Source organism: Taeniopygia guttata, chromosome 3, assembly GCF_048771995.1.
Source record: "Taeniopygia guttata chromosome 3, bTaeGut7.mat, whole genome shotgun sequence".
Lineage (NCBI taxonomy): Eukaryota > Metazoa > Chordata > Aves > Passeriformes > Estrildidae > Taeniopygia > Taeniopygia guttata.
The window spans coordinates 70,633,685-70,651,615 of record NC_133027.1 but is presented as its reverse complement, the minus strand read 5'-3'; the positions used below and the strand labels follow the sequence as shown (position 1 = coordinate 70,651,615).

Here is a 17,931-nt window from a genome sequence, read left to right as displayed (position 1 = left end):
ACTGCACTCTTTAGTGAAGAAACTCATTCACCACTACAGGGCTGATAGCATTTCATGACAGTTCATCTTCTAAAGTTAAAAGGAACTGTAGAATACTGAGATTACTTTAACAAGAGTGACAGACCCCAGATGGGTCCGCACAGATGAACACAGCTATGATTCTACTATAAACAACACTTAAAGAGCTGGTTTGTCAGTGTCAGTCTATACTTCCTTATACAGACAAAAGAATTATCACAAAAACTAATCCACGATGTCAAGGGGAACTTGCAAAAAAACACAAAACACTTTTTCTTCACTGCCATTGACAATAACTAAAAAAAAAAATGCTTGAGCACCTAGATAGTCTGAAGCTTTGGTCTTTGAAAATTTGTGGCAGAGGAACAGGCAAGTCAACAACTAAACTTTAAGCAGGACTTTAAATTCTTATAAAGATTGTAACTACCAGAATTGTGATTATTTTATCACTACTCTAACTTATTCTCAACAACTTCTTCCAGAACGAATATTCATTCAAAAAACAGTATCTGTAAGAACTTCTGTTACTAACACAAAAATTAATCTCAATCTCTAACCTAAATCCTTTGAAATTATTCTTATTCCTTTCATTGAAATTAGCTAATATTTACTACTCTAAAGAATTTCAAAGAATAGCAACATATAGCCTATTTGATTACCAATGTAGGTATGTTTACTAGAAATACAGTATTGGATTGGCTTTTGGGAGAAAAATTACGAAATTAATTTCTTTAACTACCACTATAAATCATCATATACTCTAAAACAGTATCTGAAATCTTCAATTGATACATACTGGATTTTTTCCTGCAATTTCATTATTCCATTGAAAGACAAATTATATGGTCTTTCCCCCCACCCAAATCACTTAACTGAAATTTCCAAGATACTTCCCTTATTGTGACAGAGTAACAGCTGAAAGTGGCAAGTTAAAATAATTAGCAGAATGTGATGCATCATAGTGAATGCAAACTAGAAAAATAAAAGTAATGATCAGAGTCTGGCATTAAGATAATTAACTTTGCCATTCTCACCGTGAGTCACCCATTCTCAAGTAGGTTTTATTCAATTCCACTATCATCAGAGATATTAAAAATTAGTATACAGCTATTTTTACCTTTCTGTTATCCCTTCCCTGCTTTGTGCTTACGTCATTTATTAGATGTCCTTATACTTGGACTGAATGCATCTTTGCCTATTTAATTTTTACATGTTTTATCAGGATTTGGTTTTATTCTTTCTTCAGGCTTTTCAGAGCAGGTTTTCAGAAAATAAAAAAAAAAAACCCAAACAGTATGTTAAAATGCAGCTAGAATTGGATAGTTCAGTAATCTTGGAAGAAATATAGCAAGCATACTGAAAATATCTTAACAAGAATAATTGCAGTGATATTTAAAGGGAAGGGGGTCAGCCCTGTAATACAAAAAGTTCCAGGCTTCCTAAAATTCTTGAAGGCCTCTTAAAACAAAACTGTACTAGGCTCATAAGCTGCTGTTGCAGCCTTTGTTTTATTTTAAAAGATAATGTGATTTGGCATTTACATTTTATATGTGAACATAATCACCTACACTTTATAATTTAAAGATAAGAATCATTGTTCCAGGAGCATATCAGTGAACTTCTGTCAACAATCAACTTCTTGCAATCAGTTTACAATCAGTAAACTTCTGTCAACAGCAAAACCGAAAAGTATGCCCAGCACATGCTATCATTCATGTATGAGATCATAAACTTCTTTCATTCCGAGCAGCTTCAATACACACCCCAGGATATCCTGTCAATGTTCCTATGCGTCTATATGTACTCTTTCGAAAACCTCAGTTCACACTGGGAAGAGAAAAGTGAAGCTGATGATAGATAGTATCTCGGCTTGCTCGTTTCCTTGTTTAACTACTGCCAGAAGACTGGCACTGAAGGCCTTCAGGGAGACCACTCTCCCAGCAGGCGGTTCCAAGAGGAATCAGTATTTTGTCTGCACGAATGATGGAGGCCGGGCTCCCGAAGGGGAGCCAGCCATCCGTCCGCACACGGACACCGGGGAAGGGCTGTACCAGGCGGAAGCCCGCGGCCACAGCCAGGCGGGGGCTACGGAGAGGCTGTTTTGGGAAGGGATCGGGATGAGCCCTTCACCAGCACCCGCTGCAGGGGGATGCTGCAGAGCGCTGCCAGGGCGGTTCGAGCGGCGCCCCGAAGAGCTGGGGACAGCCGGGCCGGTGCTCCGCTTCGGCGAGAGCCTCCTTCCGAGGAGGCAGCCGGCGCCCGGGTGACTCGCTCCGCTCGCTCGGGCGGGCAGACGGGCAGCGGCGATTCCCCAGGGAGCTGTCGCTTTAAGGGGAGGGGCCGGAGCCGGGAAGCTGCCAGAAGTTTCTGGCTGCCCGAGCCAGCCCCGAGCGCAGCCGCCCGCCCTCGCCCCCTCTCCGAAGGCGCCCACGGCTCGGGCAGATTAAGCGCGGATTGCCGTAAACTAAATTTGTCCCCTTAAGGCGATTGCCGAGTAAATCTGCACGCAGCGCTTCCCGGGAGCCTGCCGCTGCTGCGGCCGGGCACGGAGCACCGGCTGTGCCAACTCCCGGGATCCGGCCGGGAAAACGTGCGAGCGCTGCCCGCGGCCCTGCAGTGCAGCTCCTCCGGAACGCCGCCGGAACGCGCCTGGTTGCGTATCCTAAATCATCGGCCAAATCACTATGAAAAAAAGTTCCGGCGCTGTCTTGGGTGAGCAAGAAGGGATAAAAAGAAAAGCATTTTCTGCAGTTTTGCACTTTCCATTAGGCAATCCAAAGTAATGGACAACTGCCATGCTACTACTAGCACTTAATTTTGTTTTATTAATGGGAGTAGGATGAACAGTTTCTCTCCTATCTCAATTCACAACTGCTGTGCGTGCAGAGGATTTGCAGCACAGGCTGCCGCAGCTGAAAAGCTGGTTTACCACTTAAAAAAGAAGCAGTCTCTAGGTGACCAGTCAGCAATTTCCCCCAATTCAGTGGTGGAATTTTCTTTGGCAGGAAAAGCAGGCTGCTGGAAGGGTTTCTGCTCCAGATTTTGAGCTGATTATACCTGGAAGGATTGATAAATGGCTAGATGCCCACATCATAAAACAACCTAGACATTTTCTGAATTTGGATGTTTACACTGGTATTAATAGTTCTGGTCTTCCATGTATGAGAGAGAAAACACAGAGAGACCTCTCCCGGATACTGTGAAATACCCATTTTAACACTGCAATCTAAAATGGTAGCATCATGCTTTTACATACATTTTAAAGCTGTAAAGAAGTTGGTTTTCCAGTATTTTTTTTTTACACACATGTATTTTTCCATCTACGTGGGATGAAATCATCCTCGCATCTCTTCTTTCAACTGTGCTGCATTACTATATTCAAATTCCTTTGTAACGTCTGGCATGACAGACGGCAGCTGATAAAATTGCTTTATGTTGTGCTTTGTCCATAAGCACATCTACTACAGTGTGTGTGAATGTATTATTTCTGTCTCCTAATCTGTATTCTTCTGCACCATGCACAGGATGTTCGAAGTAAACCACATGAAAATAAGATTAAGTATTCAATCTAGAAATGTAGCAGACGTGGTTACTAGGAAAGCCTGCAGGACAGCATGCTTTTGGAGTAATATACAAAGAGAAAAACCTTCCCTCAGTATTTCATGTCTACGAAGTCTGAAGAGCCAAGATTTTAGTTTGCATTAAACATTCCAAATTCAGCATTTATCTACTCTACAAGACTCTTGAGTCAAGAAACTATATTTTCACCAAGCAAAAACTACCCCAGCTATCCCACAATTAGTGAAAAGAAAGGACCGGTTTTGAAAATTTAAGATTTGTTTAATTTCACTAAACAAGGTTCAGGGAAAACTTGTTAAAGATTCAAGACCCTCTCCTCCTGACCCCACCTGACATCCAAATTATTACTGCTTTTCAAAAGAATCATCATAAGGCTCAAAATCTGATTTTTTGCTCACCTACAGTAAGCATGAGGAGCAGTGGCAACACTTTCTTCTTACTGCCTATGGTATTTTGAAGTTATTTTTCCAAGGAAAGTATTTCCTCATTGTTTTCTATAGTCCATAATTTAAGATGGAAGCATAGTTTGTAAATGGAATCATTACACACATACTTGACTATTCCACCTAGAGTCATCCCAGTCTCATAATTTAGTAGGAAAATCCACCAATAATACCCCACTACTTCAATCCAAAACCAAGCCAAATTTTAAAAGTCTTCTAACAAAGAGGAAAATTTTCATATAGCTGGAACCTTAAATTCCCTTTCCATCCTGCAAAATTAGCAGCCATCTCAAAGTCATTCAATAGACTTTCAGAAGCTTTTGGGGCAATGAAGGCTTGAGAAGGCTCAATTTCAAAAAACATATTTCTTTTTTTTTTTTAAACAAGAGTAAATTCATCATCTCCTAGACAAGTTCTAAAAAAACATTTCCATGAACACAGGTGAAAAAAACACAAACACATAAGTTATTTCCTCCCCCAATACTAATGCATTTGACTTACAGATTATTACCTTAAATACTTTCAAACTGCACTAAGTTCCACCCAACAGCAGAGATCCACCTACACACTGCAGAATCAAGCTCTTAATAAGCAAAATCACAGTGTAATTAGGAGTACAAGATTTTGCTTACAGTTCAACCTGCTGTAGTTTGGAGGATGTTTGACTTTATAGTAATAGCAAATATCTTCAGGAAAAGCTATTATTATAACACTTCTAATATATTCAGTTTTGCAGATAATATCTTTATAGTTGATTTCAAATATATTTCTCATGTATTTTCAGAGCAACAAGGCTAAGAAACTTCTAAAACCTTTCTACAAACCGTATCACCAAGGCATACAATTCCTCAAAGGCAAATGAAGTATCTGAAACAAAGACTGAAGCCCATAAAATAAAAAATTCCTTTTAAAAAAGTAAATCATTTGGCCCATCATCCGCCTTCCAGAAATGAGAACATCACAACAGGAAGCAGGAGGAATTTTTCTGAAGCTTGCAAACTACAAAATAGTATAAAATGCAGTGGTGTTTTCCGCATGAAAAGGCTACTACATACAAGCCCAAGAATATGAGTATGCTTTGAGCAAATTTTCTTCTCACTGAAAAATCAGATTTTTACTTGCTTTTTTGGCTTTGTTACTATTGTACATCTCACAGAAAGGCAGAACTATTTATATATATATATATATATATATACATTTACAAAATAAAATAGTTCAATTTTACCAATATTTGCTCACAAATTAAAACTATGGTAGGAAACATCCTGACCAAACCAAACATTTACAAGTTAAAGGAGAGGGGGGAGGGGAGTTCTTGTAATGAAACCTATTTCCAGTTTCAATTTAAAATCTACAGGAAGTTTCAAGTAACACCTCACCAATCTTGTAAGCAAACATTATACAGCATATAACTGTGGCAAAATATCATTGTTGTCTATCCTCTCAACCAAGCTGGAGTTACCAGAGCTTAATGCACTGTGTCTGGAAGCATTAAATCAACTTCTGACAGCTTTGGCCTTCCCTACAGGTGCAGAACGGGTATTTTCTTTTATTTCAAATTATTCAGTTTGATCAGTCCAGTGCGAGCTTATTTGAAGTTCTTAAAGACTTGAAAGGGTTCAAAAGCTGATTTTCCTCTCCAAATAAAAGTGAGCTGTGGAAAGGATTTACAGTTTCTAAGATCATGAAGGACCAAGAGACCCAAAACAAGAAATTCAATTCAGAAATCACAAGTAACACTTGTTTTATTTATTATATCTGTATTAAATGCAGAACGGATTTTCATTATTTTTACTTACCCATGTAAAGTTGAATTTTTATGGAATTAATTCCTTTTTTTTAAACTATAAGTTGACGAATAAAATTATAAAAATATTTTAGCTCCACCAAGAAAGTGAGAAGTATCAATTTTAAGATTTTAAAAGTTAGTCTATCCTAATCATTGCCAAAGAGCAACTTAATTCTCCATCCAGAAATTTACTGAGTAGTGTAATTTCCAAACATCTAAATTGTAATTACCTCATTTCCTATTCAAAAGAGAAAATCCAGAACAGTGACTATGCTTTAAAAAATTACAGCATTTAGGTATTTTTTCCCCTACCATACTGAATAAAACACAGTGAATTCTGATTCTGTTCCTAATTTGGTCACAGACTTGGTGCACCATGATGTGGCCCAGCAGGGTTGTACCAACTTTCAAGTCCGCAGAATGGGGGTAATGCACACCTTACTCAAAGGTAAGTAAGTATTTGATGCTTCTCTATAGTTCTTTCAGACCTAAGAATGGAAATCTGTATTCTTTTTATCAGTATATCACTTTATAAATTTTTTTATTTAATAAAACCTCTCCAGAACTGCTGATCAAACTCTCTAAAAATCATGCCAATTCCTTACAATTCCTTCTGTAGGTCTCTTGTTCTGTACTGCTGAAAGACTACATGAAGAAAAGACATTTTGAATGCCTGCTCCTGCTGTTTATCCCCCTAAATTTAAAATCTTTCTTGAAGTCAATTATTACCATAGCTACCAGATTGCAAATTTTTTTTCTAAGATTTAGCTAAATGTTCAAACTATTTAACATTATAGCTTAGTAGCGTAAAATGGTACAACTTCATTAATTTTGGCCAGACTTTTTTGTACATTTCAAGCTTGAACACTGTTTCTGCATACATACAGATAAAAAAGTAACAAATAATTTGAAATAAGGAGCTTCTTGATTTTTTTCTTTTTTTTTGTGACTTTTAATCACAAATATTTTAAAGACTTCTTTCACATTTCCTGTGTTTTGCACAAGAACCAAAATTCATTCTAGTATGGAGAACTGTAAGTCAAAAAAAGGAAGCAATCAGTAAAGTGTTTGTTGTTAGAGGGTAAAATAATTCAGCAAAAATACGTTCTCGATACCTATTTAGCACTTCAACTAAGTTAAATTCAATGTTGATATTGATAAACACCCTTTTGCCAGCTAAAAGCTTCAGATGTTGCTTAGGAGCATTATTTAAATTATTTGGTCTGGAAAACTTGCCTCATTTTTTTTTTAATGTGCCACTGTTCTGTCTATAGATGCTGCTATGAAAAACCTGAGATGTTTCAAAGCACTGAAAAGAATTATATACTAATGGTATGCTTGCATCCCAAATGGATTGGAACAAAGATCATTTGATAGTTTAATCAAACAGACCAGTCCAGGCTGTTCCTGAGCAAAATGATGAAGTGACTATGTAAAGTCTGAAAAAACAACAGTCAATGAATTCTGAGGAGAAAAAAACCCCAAACAAACCTATTTTTAAAACAATTTGATAATTTTTGGGCATTATTTCTATTTCTAGTCAAAGACAATTTAATTATTGTTTTCTTTTTAAGCAGTTAGTTGCACAGTAAATTCAGTATAACAATATACCAAACAGGAAACTCTGTGTATGTGAAATGACTTGTCTGTATCGTAGGTAACTGACAATATTGGCATTTTAGTTGACAGAAATATTTTTAGATAGTAAAACTAGCAAGAGCAAGATCAGTGAATAGATACTAAAATCAGATAATTACCTAAGGATGCTGGGGTTTTTTTCACTGAAATTGTGGCATTCTATAAATGCCACAATTTCAGATTCTATTTATTATCATTGATTTAAAAAACTATTTTCTGTTGTGTAAAACTTTGGAAGCAAATTAATGCTAAATTGAAAAACTGAACCTTAAAAAAAACCACCAGCAAAGCTCAAAACCAACACCCAAAAGACCCCAATCGTAAACTGTGACTCCCGTTTCTGCAGATACAAAATAAAATTTCTTGCCTTGACTTACTTCCATTGTTTGTACAACACTTTCTAAACTGTCTATGAGGAAGGAAAAGGGGGGAGGAGTTATTTTTGTTCCTAAGTCAGAACAGAAAGGGAAAGCTGAGAGAATGACATACAATTCAAAATTCCTGGGCAGAATGAGATTTCTGAAACACTGACCCAACTCAATTCACTAAAGACAGTTATGATCTTATTAATCTTACAATGTTTGAATATGTATTGATAAAGTTATATTCCAAAATTCTAAGCATTTAAGATGTTATTTTGTATATTTGTATGAAATCATGACTACAGCTGACTTGTAATTTAATATAAACTACTTTTTAGAATACCACATTAAAACTTTAACAGAATAACACATTAAATCACAATATTAGTCTGGTAAAAAATTAATGCGTCACCTCTGGATTTGGTTTTCGCCCAGGACAATGACGGGGGAGTACACAAAAGTAATGCCAAACCTACACACAGCTGTCAAACAATACAAAACAAAAAACATAAGCACAAAGCAAATCGAAAAAAGAGAAGTTTTCTTATTGAGAATCAATCTTTCCTCAAGACACATTATTTAGTAAATTAAGTCCAACCAATTTGCACATGAAGGCTATGCACAAATCTAAGCATTCAGGAACTAAGAACTTGTGCACTGTGCTTCTGGAGACAAAATAAATTTGTAGCAGGGAGCCAATTGTACACAAGAGTGTACCAAAAGTATGGTAGTATAAAATGTCTAATGTCACAACTACACAAGAAATTTTAGACAAGAGAGTGGATTTTACATCTGCCACGCTCCCTCCACTGCTGCGTAGTAACTCAGTGTAAAACTGCTGGCCAGGGACAAGATACTTAGAAAAGAACTATGAAAATTAGTTTAGGAAATATCTGCAAAGAGACTGAAATAACTTCATCTAACCACTTTATTAAATGTTAAGTTACAATGGATGAGATTCCTGGGAAAAACAAACAAAAACTTAATTACACATAAAAGGTTATCAAGGTCGTTCCTCTCAGCAGGATCTTTTTAGCTGTATTATTCATAACAGGTGTCTGTAATACCTATTCTTACATTTAGGAATGAATAGCCCACACTCTGCAGTGCTTACAGGCTTTTCTCATCTAAACACTCCTCACTACTGTTATTTCTTGTCTTAGCAATATTGCACATGGACACAAGTGTATTTCTGCTTTGTAACTTTCAAGAGATGCAACTTCCTAGAGTAATCCTATTTCTAAAAGAAAACAACAACTTATGGTGTAAATTTTATCAATGGGTTAAAAAAACCCAAAGTATTTATATTTACCTATAGGCCCTGTATTTTGAACTGTCCCTCTGGAGTTTAATTTAATTACCTCATATATTTCTCCTAGCTGTTGCCTAAAATTGGACACAGGTATGGTCTACTTAATTGCAAGAGAAGCAAATACAATTTCACACAACTTTCAAGCAATACTTTAACATTTCAGTACAGCATTTGCCTTTCTGGCAGAAATATGACATTGCCTCATGTTCCATTTATTCTTTGGCTAGTTTTCCGAGGACTGCCCCCTCAGGAAGCGGGGATAGCATGCAGCAGGTTCCATTTTCAAATGCAGTGAACTACAAATGCAGCACGTACCACACCATGAAACTGGCAAGTGTTGATGGCTCCCCAGCTCAGCCTGCTGGCTGCCTCCAGCCCCAGACACTAAAACCTTAGACGAGAAGGCAGCAAAGTTCTCCATTCGATGTGCTGGGAGTCTTGACTCATTGACTAAAGCACCAGCCTCACTCCTCCAGAGGATCTGAACTACTGCAAATTCATGACACGTTAGAGATGAGATGCCTGAACAAGTGCTTGCAGATAGGTTTTGAGCCAACCACCCAACAGAATCTACCCTACTTTAAAAAGTACTATTACCAAATTGTTGGTGCCCAGTGGACAGAGCACCCAGTGCTACCTGCCCACATCTATAATACAAAGGAGACTTCCACAGTGCCATCACTCGCACTGAGAAGTATCACAAACACCCAAAGGTTAGCTAGAGTCCTTCACTGGATTTGGCCTATAGTGTCAGACTCAAGTGCTCTTTCATTGCAAAGGAAAAAAACAGAATTGCAGGGATATTTAATCTTAGTCTAGGGCATTCAAAATCCCATAGCTTCAGGATGAACAGAGTTTTTAGATTTTAAAAAAAGATGTTAATATGCTGTTTAACTAGTTGCTTGAAGAGACCATAAGATCAATTAAAATATCCCGTCACTTCAAACCTTTAAATCAACAGTCTTACTAAATACACACTAAAAGGATGATCAAGCAGCTTTTGAGGTATGAGTTCAAACTAAGCCTAATATGGCTATAGGTATTCACACTCAAATTATGAATCAACAAGGAACTCCCACAGCTAAAACAAAATATTTTCATAAAAGGAAACTACAGAACATGAAGTCTCCTAAACAATTACCTGTGCTTTTCAAGTTTCCGTGAATTGCCCCATACACAAAACAACCTATCAAAATAATCAGAAAAATCACTCAATCAAAGAAATACCAGCTTTACCACTTCTGATTTGTGCTGATGTACGTCAAAACTCATTTTGCCACCCCCAGTCACTTGTGCGATGTCTCAGACAGACAGGAAGTATGCACATGGTTTCATCTCTGGTTGGAGCTCAATTTACCACAATACTAATTTTAAAAAGACCCTGTACACAACTCCACTCAGCAACAATCTCTTCACTACTTTAGTTTTAAAAGTTCAACTGTTGCAGTCAGTCCCCACTTCCTCTCAACAAATTATGTAGGCCAATGCTGGCTGCCTTGCCTTGTACTTAAATTCATTGCTCTGAAATCCTGCAATCTTGTGGCTATTATAGCTGTGCGGTTTTTAGCCTCAAAGACATCCCATTATAATGGATCAGAATTTCATGATGCATTTTTCTTAGTGCTTAAAAAAACTTGGTAACATAGCTTGTATTTAATACAGTTTCTTACTAGATTTCTGTTTTATTTGCAACCAAAATACACAACTACCTATATATGAATCAAAATATGAATGTTTTGTGTAGAATTATGAGCTGACAAATAGCAAGAAGCAAAGCAGCCTGACTGCTATAGAACTGACAGGAAACTTCTAAAAATGTAAGTGCTATAAAACCTAACTGGTGCAAAAGTATATAGCTTCTTTATGGTAGAAATCTAATCAAACAGAATTGTTCTAAATGCAAGTCACACTCATTTATTTGTTTTTTCCTGGTTCCTCTGAATAATCATGAGGATGGAGTTTTGATCATTATGTAAAGTTAGAAAATCAGTTTAGTAAAAAGACTTGAACCTAGCCACTCCTCTGAGAAAGCCAGGAATGCTAAGATAAATATTCTAAAATCTCTGTCTACCTGCAGGAAACAACCAAAAAAAAAAAAGTCGTGATCGAAAATAAATCCAATAAAATGAGTTTAAATAATCAAAGTTGGTGATACACACTACCTACTGCCAACAGTAGTTCTTAATTTCTGAAACTAGGAAAGGTGGGGGGTGATGTGAGATGTGTACTGCTAGATGCTCACCACCAGCAGTGTTAAAACAGTTGGTGTGTTCTTTCATACTTCTTTTGTGAGTTAAATTAACAACTTACAAGTGTAAAAGGGGAAAGCCTAGGCCCTACAAATTCCAATCCAATGAATGACAATGCCTCTCCCTGTGCATCTTTCCTTTTGCATGTGTTCTGATACTCATTTGATTAGGGACTAAAGTGCTTCAACTCATGAATTCACTTGTTTCTGTTACTTTTACTAAATTGCTATTCTTTCACTTTAGTACATTGTATCATTTCACTGCAAGATCACACAGTAGCATTAACAAAGTAGGAGCAGAAAACTCAATGGACAAATTGGCAGCCTGCCCCAAACTACAAAATGAAGTAGTACTCCACAATAATTTAGAACTCGTAAGATTCTTGCAAAAAAACCACAGAAATTTCAAAACTTAGAAAATAATCTTTTTCTTTTCCCATGGGTGTTTGATAGCATTTTCTATATTTACCTTTTCATTCCACACTCTAGCACGTCAATTTCTTTTTTTTTTTTTCCAAATGGCAAAAATTGAATGTATGAGGCCCTTAGCTGGATGGGAAAAGATGACAGTTACCACCCTACCTTTTTTTATTTTTTTCTGTAATATCTTGATAGTCAAGCTTCTCTTCTTCAAATGATCTGAGTGTCAAACAAACAGCTTTCGGTCAAACATCTCCACTAAAATCCTGAAGTGGCTTTAAACTGGCTGAAAGCACTTCAGCACTGGAGTATATGCAAGGTCAAACACAAGTTTGTATTTAAAGTCTAATCTACTTGGATAGCACTCAAAAACCCAGTTAATGTTAAGTTTTATATCCAGTACACATTATTTGCAAACAAAGCAGATTAACGGAGCATTCTCTACGAATGCTCTAACTTTTGATTTTTAGAGAGAACTAGTAAAATACCACTACCGTTAAATCACAGAACAAAACAATTTAAATTAATTTGTGTTTGTAAAATAAGAAGTCCAGTTGTAAACTTAGAACTAATTTCAATAATTATTTCAAGAATTTGAGAATTTACCACAAAAGAGGCACTTTACTTAATTCATTTTATAGATGGGATCAGTCCTGTCAAAAATCACTGCTTGGTTAGACTTTCTTGAAAAATGCTATATTTAATGTGGCTGGACTACAGATAACTTGTATCAAGATGATGATTCAGTGCTGAGGCAGTCTTTAGAAGTCCTTCATGGAGCAGAGATCTACAGTAGAACAAGAAAATTAACCAGAGCCGTACAGCTGGACAAGCAAGATTGCTCACAAGTCACTGCCTTGCACAGGGTAACCCCATTAGGTTTAACAGCAATAGCAGACACTAAGGCACACTTGAATCCAGAAAACCTGTTTCAGGTTACACCACACTGGCAAAGAGATCACAATATGAGAAAACATTCTTTCAGTCCTCTCATGGTCTTGCATGCATTTAACCCAGAGATTCCATTAGCACTGTTTGACACAGCTCACGCACCCAGAAGCACTGCAGTTACGGGAATATGAATACACAGATTTTTCTCCCCCTTCACAGAGCCTGACATTGCAATTAACAACATCACCTGAAGGAAGGGTCAATATCACTGATAATTTCCTTTGATTACTCCTCTGGCATCTAGTTTCTTCTGATAAATTCAGACTTGGTGAAGATACAGTCATCTAAGTCTCCATTTCAGACTGTATTAAATTAATAGCATGTAGCACAAAGATACCTTACCTAAAGAAAAAACTCCTGTTCTCTCTACCAACTTGCCTTTTGCTTTTCTCCTGGCTTCTCCAAACAGGTTGTTTTCATCTCAGGCAAAGTGCAAGGCTCAGATTCACTAAGACATAAGTACAAGTAACAGAACCTGAAGATGCACTTTAGAACAGGCAAACCAGGCTCTCCTCTGCTTTCCAGTGACTTGCCCTGAAAAAATATCCTCAGTTTCTCCACTGGCTTCAGGAGATTTAGCATGCACACACCAACAGTCTTGTCTTCCTTTCTAGGTCAGTGCCAGCAATAACTTTTAAGACTCCCATTCTGCAAACTAGCCAAACTAAAAATACTTTTCACTTGTTTTGGGTTTTGACAATGTTTGACTTCAACTAGATACACACTGATCCCTACACTTCTTAGTTTTTAGCGTTAAGGGAATCCTTCTTTGGAACATTTTGACAGATCTTCACTCCTGGTCTAAATTAGCCATTTATTCTTCACCAGTAACCTGCTATGCTATTCTTGAGTCTCCAAGGGAAACATTACACAAGAGCTAACAAAACACATCTCAATTGGATAAAACAACTAATACACTAAGAGTGCAATATTTTTGGCTTTAAAACAGTAAGCCCTTATATTTGGCTTTCCTTGAATTCCCGATGCCACAATTACGCTTTTGAAACATCTAATAGAATACCACTGTAATGAAACTCAAAGGCAAGCTAGCCAACAAATTGAAACTTTTAAAGAACTGCAGGTAATTTCTAGATATTAAAACATATACATATATGTTTGTGTGTGTATAAAAGTAAGTGTAAACTTGACCGTTATTACCTTCACTGCATAAATCTTTTGGAAATACAAATTACAAGTATTATCATTTACAGGTATATCTATCCTGGTCTCTTTGATGACACAGTCTAGATATATTTTTTAGTGTCCTGATGATAATCCTTTCCTCTATGTTAAATATAAAAGGGGGGAAAAAACCGAAAATTAATTTTTCTCTCCAAGCTTCCTGTGAATAAGATTCTACTTTTAAAAAAAATTATTTTACATTACATGAGCTAAGATACAAATAGCATACAATAACTACATGCATGCAAAGTATCAATAGTGCTTCTGTCTTAGTCCATGCAGAGGCTATATCTTCTAACATCTGGAGTACAGTCTTACAACCTTTGAACTGACAGTAAATTATATGGCAATACAAATATCTATCTCCATACTATCTTTCTTCTATGGAAATATGAAGATCTATCTTTCTATAAGGTGTTACACCTTTCAAAATAGTAAAAAATTCTTCAGCTTCCTCTCCCAGTAAAAAAAAAAAAAAAGAAAGAAAAAGGGGATAAAACCTCCAGTAAAAATTTAAAGCAACCACAACTATTTCATGTGCCAAGAAAAAGGTGCCTATATATAATTAGATAAATAAAATTACATAAAAGAGTTGCATTAGCCGAAGCTTTTCAATGTTCTGATTTCCCCCTAATATTCTAATGAAGGTATAGGTCCCTTAATAACGAACAGTACTATTAACCACAAGATTTCTTAACTCTATCTTCAAATCTCCTCAGAAACAGGCTACAGAACCCATGGCACTACACTAAAGACAATGAGAGACAAGGCACAAACAGGGTTAAAGAGAAGTGAAGTATTAGCATTATTATACGCACACTTGCACTATGGAGAAGCAGCCAAGCAGCACAAAAACCAATTAAAATTAGGTTTGGTCTGCCACTGCAGTAAAATAGTTGGTTAAGGGTATAGATAGCTTCCAGTCAAGAAGAGCAGATTAGTTAAGATTCTAGCTATATAACCAGTTATAATCACATACCCAATCATCTGGGTCTGAAAGGTTAGCTGAGGTAGCAAAGAAATTAGTACTACAAATAATTTACCTAGGAAAACTGCAGTAAATTATAATCATGCTCACAAGCAGACTACTTCTACTATTGAAAAAACTTGATTTTTACTTATGTAATCCTCTTCCAGAAAAATATCAACATTATTTTCCACAATACACTTTTCTTTCAAATGGACAGTTTTTCAAATATTAAGTAAATTGTCAATCCTTCCCTCACTCTCCATGTTGAAAAACCCAACAACTCATTTGTATATCCCACTTTCCCCAGATCAATAGAAATAAATGCCTCTTCTGGAGTAAGGCATATGTAACTCAGTACAATTGCATATGGGCTAAAAATAACGTGAGGACTTCAAGTTTCAAAATAAAGTGAGGATTTTAAGTCAACAGTTTTTCTCTTTTTTTCATCATAAAAACTATAGTGTTTCTTTAATAATATTCTTCTGTGATCTAGTTTTACAAGTATCCTAACTTGTAGGAACACAGTTCCTAACTTACATAAATTTAACAAACATAAGCACACATGCAAACTTCTCTCCCATCTCAATTCATTTTTGGAGAATACTACTGGCCAAATACTCTTGCATGGTCAGTAGCAAGCATATTAAAAGAAAATTAATAATTTATCTTTCTCATTTCTCTACCCAATATTCATCTTGCAGAGTAAGAGTTCAGTATTTAAGTTTGTGAAAGGAGCTTTGGGGGCAAAATGCAGAATGTGGCAACTACTCAGAACAGTGATGCAAGATTTTCCATCAAAAAATACTCATAGCCAAACCAAGCCTGCAAGCATTAAAAATTAATAGATATTAAGAAAACAGAAATACCCAGCTGAAGACAAGTTTAGAGGAGATTTGTCAAGTGCTGCATAATTATGAAGACATATTTTAGATGCATGCTACACAGAAAGTGTAAACGCCACTGTAGAAATATAGGGAGTAAGAACAATACACATGCAGTTAGTATTCAGCACAGCTACCTTTTAGACGTCAAGAAATTAAAGAACCTAGACCACTTATTTCATACCTTTTATCCAATTTATCCACTCAGAATACTTCTGTTTCTTTGGCTACTCATTTCTGCACCTGTTTCCAAAACATCTTCAGTTGGCTTGGCCTGTGACTAATGGCAGCCATTTTCAGGGAGTGACTATTTAAAGAAAGATCCTTGCTCAGATTCCACAAAACTCTTCAACATATTAAAAACCAGAGAATAAAACTTTTGAAGTTGCATAGGTAGTGTAAGAGTCTGTTCACTGCTTTCAAGTGTGCTGAAGCTATTATGTAAAGCCCAGTTTTTTTCTTAAAAGTCTTTAAGCCTCTTATACTAAAACCTTCAATTTTTTAGCCTCTTTTAAAAAAGTTAACATTTAGGATTACTCATGTGAAAGAGAAAAAATCTTCCCTAAGTTTTACTTGATAGTCTTTTGTATGTCAACAATTCTACTGTTGCTTTCTACATGAAACCTTGTTACATTATCTGAAGTTGAACAGAGGCACCTCAAGAAACAAGTTGAACAAGAGGTCTTCAGTCCCAAGACACAATGCAAGAGTCTCAATGCGTCTCAATAAAGTATCAGTGTCTCCATCTAATCACCAAGTTACAGTATTAACTTCATATGCCAATGAAATACTAATTAATTACATGTTTATGATAAATGTTTTTTCCCCTAAACCTAAGAAGATAATTGAAGAGAAATTCTAAAATACTTGGCTTCAAGGATAAAACCTAATCTTCCAGTACTACCGTATGACAAATCAGCCCAATGTAATATTTCTTTTCACAGAAATGCTGTGCATCACCCTGTGAGAAGAGGAATACCCAGTTAAAGCATTCACAATGGCCTTACTAAGCAACTGATGTGCCCAGGTACTACTTGGCTGGAATGTTGTTTCAGTGGACACAAAAGCTGTTTGAAGAGAAACTGTCAGAAAAAAAGGAAAGATGATGCAGTTCTTTTAAGACTAAGGAGGATTTTTGGAAACATAAGTCCCATCTGCATATTACAGTCAAGTATTGCAGTGGTTTGGGTTTTTTTCCCCCAAGATCAATTCTGAGCAAACATAGTTAAGGATATCCAGCTACAGCAGTAAGATAGCAAAGTTCTGGAACTGTATCTGGATTTGTCTGGAATCAAGTATCTTGGGAGGAAACTTACCATTTCCTTTTAGGGTTTTGTTTGTTTGTTTTAATATATATGTATATTTATATGAAGATCTTAAAAGCTGATTTGTTTCCTCAAAACTCCAACTAAGTAAATACAACACACATAACTCGAGAAACTTGATGAGGCCAGCTTAAGTATCATAGATCATTTTTATTCCACATAATAAATGCTATTTTTAATATTTATTGTCAGACCATAATTAGGATTTCATTTCACCATTTCAAATGTTCAAATAAGTGCTGTTGCATAGGAAGTTACTCCAGTGGCAAAAAGAAAGATTGTTCTCTATTTTAGCGTAAAAAAGAGCATGTATAATTTTACTGAACTGAAATCAATGCTACTTGACCCACAAATAAAAACATTTCACTAATTTAAAGTTGACCTACTACCACTTGAGCTGCCCTCTAGATGCTACCAATGTCTCATACAACACCAGTGAAAAAGTCTGTCATAGCAGGACGTACACCTATCTCTCTCATATGTGTTATTACTATCCTGTCACCAAAAGAGTATTTGTCTTACAATACAGAATGTAACAAAAGCAGCTTATTCACTTTACTCGCATCTAAAAACCTAAACTACCCTACACTGGCAAGCGTACATATAAATATGTACTTTTTTTGTACAATGTATGAAATAGAAAATTATTTTTTAAATAAAATGTTTATTAAATGTTTATAAATGAAAGATGTTTACCTTATCAATCCAACATTTTGGCTTGCATCAGGTATAGTACAATGAAATCAGAATATTAGCTCAATAGCCAAAGAGCTACTAGCAAAGAAAAACTGAATTAGTGTAGACAAAAATACT

General features: G+C 36.2%; 1 protein-coding gene and 1 long non-coding RNA gene across 5 annotated transcripts in view; one reads left to right on the top strand and one right to left on the bottom strand.

Annotated features, from left to right (window-relative positions):
- The window catches only part of ARID4B (AT-rich interaction domain 4B), an 86,628-nt gene that overhangs the window by 58,327 nt on the left and 10,370 nt on the right, over positions 1-17,931 (bottom strand). The gene's annotated exons all lie outside the window — the stretch shown is intronic.
- On the top strand, positions 5,098-16,821 carry LOC140683738 (uncharacterized). Its single transcript, XR_012055118.1, has 2 exons — positions 5,098-6,277; positions 16,738-16,821. It is a non-coding gene; the product is annotated as an uncharacterized lncRNA (long non-coding RNA).